At 36.9% G+C, this 9148-nt stretch overlaps 1 pseudogene; it reads left to right on the plus strand.

Annotated features, from left to right (window-relative positions):
- The first annotated feature begins 8369 nt into the window (after nucleotides 1-8369).
- On the plus strand, nucleotides 8370-8906 carry LOC149087806 (ubiquitin-conjugating enzyme E2 D1 pseudogene; annotated as a pseudogene).
- Nucleotides 8907-9148: the final 242 nt, after the last annotated feature.

The following is a 9148-nucleotide window of genomic DNA, read 5'->3' on the forward strand; positions in this document are numbered from 1 at the left end:
TATTTCGATTTCGTTTTCTGATATGTCTTTTCCCGTTTTCATATATATTTTGTCACGTTAGGATTCGGGAGCTACGCTATTCGATCTTGTTCTAGTATTTTTTGGTTTTTGTTTTATGGGTGAACGAGAAGAAGACCGGTCTGTAGTGTTTCAAATAAATAAAATACGATTTTTTTTTCTCGATTGAATTATAAAGTAGGATAAAATGTTTGAAATATGGTGGATCTGATCTTCTAGAGGAGCAAAATATATATTTTTATTTACTTATTTATTCAATTTTGTTTTCCTGTTGGTAAGCCGGTTTTGTACATTTCACAGGCATATATATACTTAATACGTATCTCCGTCGAATCTTATCCGCTGGTTTTTTTTTTCTAAGAGAGGTTTCAATTTCATTCATCCTTTTCCTTCAGGAGTAGAAGTGGTGGGTGTTTTTTCGTTTTGCGTTGCCACTACCTTTTTTTCAATACATTTAATAAAATGTGATACGTTGAGTGATTTTGTGGTCTCGTCGTCATGACAAAGAAAGATAACATTTTTTTTATTGATACTTGATTCAATAATTCGAGTCAAGCACTGAAGTGGAAAAAATTGAAAGTATATAAAAGTACACAATAGAGATCGTCACAAATCGATTGCACTGCAGATATCTCTGCAACCGTTGACTTAAGAAACGTACTTTTAATTACAAAGAATTTTCAAATGGCATATGGTTATGCAAAGTGCCTCAGATTTCCCAAAGGATTATATACAAGAAAATATGAAAAAAATAAGTTTTTATATATAAAACCTGTGTGCATTTCATGTATATGTATATTGTTTTTAGTTTTTGTAACTGCATTTTTAATTGGGTTGCTGTAATTTTGAAATATATGACATCCAAATTTGTTATGGATAACTTTTTTTCAGCAACCTCGTTGGGCATTTTGCCTGTTGTGGCGTTGTATTTGTATTTATAAAATTTCTAATTGGTGAAATGTAAATGCATCTCTTAGAAGTCATTCACAAAAAAAGCATATTCATATTTTTAAATGCAATATTCACGAAGATAGTTTAGGTTTAAAGTCCTTAAGTTTTCGGTCACTTTTAGGTTTTTAGTATTAATCGCCAATGATTGAGGGTGTGTAGCACACCCAAATACCAAACGCGAAATTTGCAAATTGTGAAACGTGAACTATATTCAAAGTTGCAAAAGTACTTGTAGTTTCAAAAAATGTAATAGCTAGTTAAATGAAAAATAAAATTGCTGAGTTCATTCTATTTGTGTAGAGCCCCTAAAAATTATAACTTTTGATAGAACGAAAATTTACCAATACAGTGATGAGTTGTCAAAACATAGTGACTATACGTGTTTAATATCTCGATGAATGTTGCACTTAAGAATGCGGAATTTTGTGTTAATGATTTTTCAGAGTGCGAACTACATTTCAATGATTGGAATTTTTAACAAACGGGGGTTTATAAAAAGTTAATTTCTTCATATCCTTATACTGTATATACGACCACCCGAGAGTTTGTTTGAGATTTTAGGTCAGTAAATTAGGTAACTAAGGGTAACGTCATTTGAAAAGATATCGCAATTGATAGTATGTTTGTGAAGTCAACGGTTGCAGAGATATCTGCTATGCAATTAATTTGGGACAGTCTGTATATTTATAGGTCAATGGACACTTCGCAATGCAGAGAATTTTTTTCGAATTTTCGAAAAATATTTGATGAATTGTTTTGAAATTTCGTTCATGTAAACCCCTCTGCAAGTACTCAGATATTCAATGAAAAGTTTTCTCGAGTAGATTTTGGAGTTCCGGCAAAAAAATTAAATATGAAAAAAAGACTGATCAATCCCGTATCCGAAAAAGATGCGAATGATTTGTAATTTTACAAAATGTATAAATTGTTATTTTCATTGTTCTGTACCTTTCAGTGAAAACTGCACATATATTCCCAAAGATACAAATGTTTTCTATGAAAATTCGAATTTTTGCCGCATGTTTTTTGCTTATACGTAACATGCGAAGTTTTCAAAAACAATTTTCACAAAACTTACACATAATTTGACATCATACATGAAATACAATGAAAAGGGATTTAAAATGTAACAATCTAATATTTGATGAGATGTGATGCATAGTTTCCTTCAGTTTTTTTTCTTTTCATTTTGACATCATACACGAATGTTTCGCTCAAGCATTTCTCTTTTTCTTGCATTCACTCGTCTTCGCTCACTCGCATAAAGCTGTTTGCTTATTTTCCAATTAATGAAACGTCAGAAAATAATCGAAACATCGATTTGTGGAAAATCCCTTAACATATAGATATTTTCAGCAAGTAACTTGAATTACAGCGCACGGAATCGCCGACATCTTTATGAATTTTCACGACATCCAGGCTCGATTTTCACTGAAATATTTGAATTAAAAACACGACATGGCTATTGAGAATAATACTCAAAAGATATTTCCATTATGTGAAAAAGTAATGATTTAATCCAATACGATTTCGTTCTATAAATCCATGGACAGAAAATATTCAATGTTTCAGGAAACAGCCATTCTTCAACTCAACCAAAGGTATAATCGATAAGATGCCATAAAAAAAAGAAAAATATTCAAGGGTTCAATAGAGAAAAAAATTCTGTTTGTGTCTCATTCATGAAGAAACTTCCATCACACTGAAATATTCTCTACCTGATAAATATTCAATGCAAAACTGGAGTAGTTGGAGTAGCCATTACATTAGAAGTAATTCGCTGAACGAGTGCCAAGAAGAAAAAGAGTGGAAATGCTCTACACAGATGCTAATTCAGACACCTCTTGATCATCCGGCTCCTTTTATGATTCTATTCCACTCCTTTTACTATTTCTTCTCTTGCCTTAGACGTTTTTCTTTAATTTGACAGGAACTTGATGCGATCTCATTCAATTCATTTTCACTGCATTTATGTAAATGCATTCCCCCCTTTTTATACACATATATAATAAAATCTATTCATATAATGTATTGTGCACCCACGCTGAGTTGGCCTTTTCCTACGTCATGAAACTTCACGATGGGCGATTCCATTTATCTTTCGGTAAAAAGGTCGCAGGGAAAAGGTTGGTATTTTCCGTCGGCGTCTTTTGCGCTATTTCAGCGAGTTTTTTCCCCTTCCCTCACCCCTTCCCCGTTTCCCTTACTCGGAAAATGAACCCTTCCTTCGCGCGTCAAGTTCAGAGGTCAACTCAGTATGCGCATACAATACCTCTGGTTATGCTTTTGTGCTAGGATATTTACGGTGCAATCTATTTTACTTTAATGTATAACTGCTAAAAAACAATTTTCAAATACATTTCGGATTTCGTCGGTCAAAATTAAATCATTATAAGGGGTCTTAAAACAGTAGGTCCACGCAAAGTTGCCATTTTTTAAAATTTTTAAATACTATAAAAAATTATGTGTCTAACTGCGGTCTAGTTTTTTTTTCTAACAGCACAATAAGAAATTTTAATTATTTAACCCGTTATATCCAACGTTATGAAAGTACAACAATATTATAATGAATGAAAATAAAAGTGTAAATGTGATGGTAATTATAAGCATTTAGGATGTAAATTATTTGGTAGATCATTTCAGTTATAATTAAAGACAAAAAAACAATCTTTTTTGAAACAATTAATTCGTTCAAAACAAATTATCTGACCTGCTACTTCAATGTACCGTCAGGATATAAAGGATCAATATAATCTGTTGGCAGGCATTATACAGGGTATCCTGTAAGTTCTAATACGGTCTTTATCTCATCAACCGTCTGTCGTAGAGGTATAGTTTCAATTTTTAAAAACGCTCAAAAATTACCCTGTACCACTTTTATGAGTGAAAATGCAGCGCGTAACAAAACAGAAAAATCTGAATTTTTATACGGTTTACGTATCCTCTAACTATCAATTAAAAAGTTGTTGCCCTGTCTCCCGAGACAAAAAATCCAAGTTTCTAAGTGCAACATTCACCGAGATATTCGAATTCAAAAATTGGAGAAAATTTATCTAGAGGATAGCATATAAATGAGGGAAACGAACGTTGTCCATTAGTTTTTGCTGTTCTTTCTTTTTTAATTCAAAGATCTTAGCGAATATTGCAGTTAATGACATAGGATCGCTTTTGTTGGCCTCAGGAGAAACAGGGCAACAACTTTCTAACTGGGAGTCAGAGGACAAGGAGACAATATAAAAATTTAGATTTTTCATTTTCTATGCACTTTTCACTTCGAAAGCTTGCACAAGGTTACTTGTGAACGCCTTTTGGAAATTTTTAAAATTGAAATTGTACTTCTTACGATGGACAGTTGATGAAATAAAGGCCGGATTTGAACTTACGAGACAACCCGTATATGCTAATGTTTTCAATTAAAATGATATTCTCCCAAAATCCATGTTTTTTGTCCGTATAAGGAACAGTTTTTTTCAAACACCACTTGCTCAAATATTTTTAAATTTTGTCTCTTAGCACCGAGGTATTGAATGCTTTAAAAAGAGGATTTCTTATTAAAACTATAAGTTTTACGATCCAAAATAAAAGTAAGTTTTGGTGATGTCTTTGAAAAAATTTCATATTTTTAAGTTAAAATTTTACCGGAAATGATTCGGAAAACCCCGAGTCCAGATGATTACTTTAAGCAAGTTTAAGTGTTAAATCCAAATATTGGATAAATACGGAGTTCTGGAGAAATCGTTCACCAAAGGATTTGTACAGTTCACAAAAATTTACTTTGGTTAACGATTTAATCAGTACCACATATTTCTCAAGTATTTAAGCTCAATACTTAAAGTTGTTCGAGCCCCACCGTCGCCACAGTGGTGGTCGGCTGAAGTTGGTTTCCTGTGGTTCCCAACTTCGAGGCGCAAATGCGAGCCGATCTCCCCTTTCAAAAGTCTCGCCACAGAGAGCAACAGGCCTACAAACTACAAATATTCAGTCACTACACATCACTCATTTCACTTCTGAGATATAGATGACAGAACTGAAAAATCATACACGACACTAGATACGCACTCAGACTGTTAGGTACACCCACTTACAATTCTGGCACAACTGACTAGGTAGTAAATTGCTCGTGGCGATAGACCTGAGTTGTGCTCGGTTTGAAGAAAAAAAAACAAAACTTAAAGTTGCCTTGCCCCATCACTGCCACTTCATCATCGATACACTCCGTCTAATAATCTTAATCGTTTCATCATCTCATCATTATCTCTTCCTCGCCCTCATCATTATTACGCGTTAGCTTCCAATCCCATCAAGCGCTTTTATTTCAACAAGCTGCCTGCGCTATATATATAGCAGGCTATTTCTACTACATCAAGCCCCTATAATTTATTGAAAGTGCTAGCGGGAGTATTTCGTATTCTGAGTGAATATCTATGGGACTTCATCTTTCTACATTTCTCATTTCCCCATTTTTATTTATTTATTTATTCATACATTTATATTTTGTCGTCGCAACACGGCCATTTTATTAGACACAGGGGGGATGCTAAATAGGTCTTCCTCACACGGTGATAGGGATGTTGCTTAGATACTGGAAGACTCAGTATCCACGTGATCCAACACGTGCATTTCTATGACACCTTCAGGTCCTAGATATTGGAGTATTGGGGACTAGCAAACCTACCTGACCGATTCAACGGTGACATAGCGTTACAAGACTTTTCACTACTTCAGTATTATGGTTACCACTGTGCTAGTTATAATGCAGATAAGTGAAATTTATAAATCCACTGAAATTGTTAGTCTACCGTGTGACAGAACTATAGCTAGTCACTTCTGAAAACGCTAGATTTGAAGACGTGTCGACTATGTTTATTTAAGTTAATTGTAAAATCGAATCGCAGTAGATGACGCTTAAACTTGGAGGTACAAATGCGAGCCGGTCTTTCATATGATAAAATATCTCCGCAGAGATACAGGCATGACAGGCCTACAACATGATGCTCAAATAACATGAAAATTCAAGCATTTGCCATCTTCTTTTCAAAGTATGGAAGACAGATGACAGCAAAAACACAAGCAAAACTTCGACGACATAACTACGTTAGGGCCACGCATACGCTCAGAACACACAAATTCTGGCATGTACCGATAAGTTGGAAATTCCGCAAAATAAAGTTTAATAGATGCTAGAAGATGACACTCATTGTAATCGCGAACCGACATTCCTGTTGGAATGAGATGTAGGCTAAATTTAAAGGGAGTGGGGTAACGTAGCCCCGATTCGAACAGGGTCCAAAATTGTTTAACACTCATTAATTATAAAAATTTTCACTTCATTAATTGTGAATGTAATTCCCTCATATTAATTCTGAATTTTCTTTAGCTCCGAATTTTCACGAAATTATCTTTACTTATTTGGATGCCGACTCTTATTTCACTTCCTCCTTAATTTTTTTTTCAATTTGGTCCTGGAGTGGCCCCGGAAATATTGAGACAGTCCCGTTCCTATGATTGTGTGAATATTGTGAACTATAAAATCCGCCATATTTACTCATTCTATAGTATAAAGTTTCATGTTATAAGGTTCGATCACTCAGGTTCACGTTCGGTAAGTCATAGTCAGTCCCCCGAGTTCTGAAATATTCTTAGTAATTCCGTGTGAAGGAGAACGGGTAACTCGAGTTGTCGAGCCACCCAGTCTTTAGTCTACTGGGAATCGATTCGAGTATTCCCGTGTAACGAGGGTCTGCCGAGGATTGCCGATTCTAACTGATTTTTCATTCATGAGTGATCCTAGTCCAAGTGAGGTTGGTGGTGTTAGGACTATTCTACGGTAGGTTGCCAGAACCTAAGAGATCGTATTTGGTGCCATCTTTCTTGCACAGATCGAAGTTTCTGGTCATTCGAGATTTTGGCAAGGATTGAGTCATTTTCAAAGTCCTAAAACCCCAGAACGTGATTTGCTATACGAGGTCGGCGGATGTGTTATCGACATAGTCCAATGCGTTATTTTTTCCTCGTTAGAAATTTACTAAAATATATATGGTAGCATTTCGGATTAAATGAAAAATTCACCGCCAGGAGTTCACGGCAATGAAAATTCACAGACCAAAAATCCATCAGTAAAGAATTCACCGACTAAAAGTTCACTGAACAACTCGACACGGTATGAGTGAGCTAGTAATTGACCAAGCAAGTCAGCGATTAATGGCCGGCGGAGATGAAGGAGTGAGTGACATAGTGGTTAGCGAGGTGTGTGACGGAGTGGCTAGTGAATGAGTGAGCGACCTAGTGAGTGAGTAAGAGTGATCAAACACGATCCAGTGGGTAGACAGATGAACAAATGAGCGAACAGGTGAGCGAATCACTCCTACGGTCACTCATTCAATCCCTCACTCCCTCGGTAACTAAGCCACCCACACTGTCACTCAATCGCTTACTCACTCTGCCACTTATCCAAATGAGCCTCAACTACTTTACAGCACACCAACTCCGGTCATATCACCACGCGGCAATTTCCAACACATGGAGTGGGGTGAGAAATGGAGGTGCCATCTATCAGTGGTCGCCCCATCTTGGTAGGTAAAGAACTTTTTTTCTGTTCTTCTCTCCCGGATCGAACCCTTTTACCCTGACGGTAACCTTCATGGTAGAAGATGAGCATCTTACCTCTATACTACTCGGGTGCCAATTGCTCCTTAGCTGATTCATTTGCTCACTCGACCATTTGTGCATTCATTCACTCGTTCATTTGCTCACTCTCTCACTAGTTCAGTCGCTCATTTGCTCATTCATTCACTCGTGTCGAATGATATCGGTGAATTGTTAGTCAGTGAATTTTCCCAGCAATGACTTTTCCTTTCTGCGAATTTTTTGTCGGTGAAACTTCCTAGCGGTGAATTTTCGTTGTAGTGAATTCAGTGGCGGTGGATTTTTCGGACACAAGCATTTCGTTATGTCATTCTGCGCAGATGTTGAAATTCTGTGAGCAGAGTAACAACAGGTTCGCGTAGGTCAAAAATAGGTTGGAGATCTCATTGCACAAGACTCATAGATAGTTGAGCAAGAGAAGATGTTAACTGATGGGACCGATCTCTCAGTGTTTATTTAGGATTTAGAAAAAAAAACAGAGTTGTGAATACACACAATTTAAAACGTACAAAACCCATAAAAATGGACTGTTTCGGGCCAGAAGAAGAAGAAACACCAACTCCATATGGTTGGAGCTGTTACAAAGTCAATATACGCTTCTGGTATCTTTCAATAGAACGTTTAATTCTTGTGCTTCACTTGACTTTCATGTTTCACTCTTTGCGTATCTTCGTTTAAACGTGATTTCGCGGCTTCGTAGATCAATATCTGCAGGACTTCCAGAGTAAAAAAATAGAGGACACAAGTGGTGAATCATGTCGAATGCTTTGAGGCTTTCCACTGTTCAGAAGAGGATGTCGAAGCCGACACAATCGAGGATACGAAAAGAGATCGAGGAGATCCGAGAAGAAAATCTGGTGAACTTCACCGCGGGTCCTGTCGGTGATAACCTGCTCGAGTGGTCAGCTAAACTGTACGGCCCCCCAGGATCTGTTTATGAAGGAGGAGTATTCCGGATCCGGTTAGTCCTTCCGACGGATTATCCCTTCCATCCACCGAAAGTAACGTTCATGACGAAGGTCTACCACTGCAACATCAGCACCTGTGGGAGAATTTGCTTGGACATTCTCGATAAGAAATGGAATCCGTCTCTTACCATCACCAAAGTGTTGCTCTCCATCTCGAGTCTGTTGGTGGACTGCAACCCGAATGATCCGTTGGTCGGCTCGATCGCGCGGCTCTACATCATCAACCGAGATGAATACAACCGCAAAGCACGTGAATACACCAAACAGTACGCCAAGGACGTCTCGGACGCCGCCGATACTACTCACGTCGTGGGACAGAGGTGAAGACTGAACAAACCATTCTCTTTGCTGCTGCGGAATAACGTCGTAACGCATCGAAAGGCTGTACGAACTTTTTTCGCTAAAATTGAATTCGGATGTATGGTTACTCCCGATTCTCAATTAATCTGTGAATGCACTGTTTCAGTGAAATTATTTTAAAGATGATTATATTTTCTTGCCAATTATGAATGATCCTGATGCATATCTTTAATAAAAAAATCTCAAGGAAGAAATCTCATTGAATC

Source organism: Pholcus phalangioides, unplaced genomic scaffold (assembly GCF_987345545.1).
Source record: "Pholcus phalangioides strain wild (caught in Gottingen) unplaced genomic scaffold, Ppha-v1.0 ptg000004l_1, whole genome shotgun sequence".
Lineage (NCBI taxonomy): Eukaryota > Metazoa > Arthropoda > Arachnida > Araneae > Pholcidae > Pholcus > Pholcus phalangioides.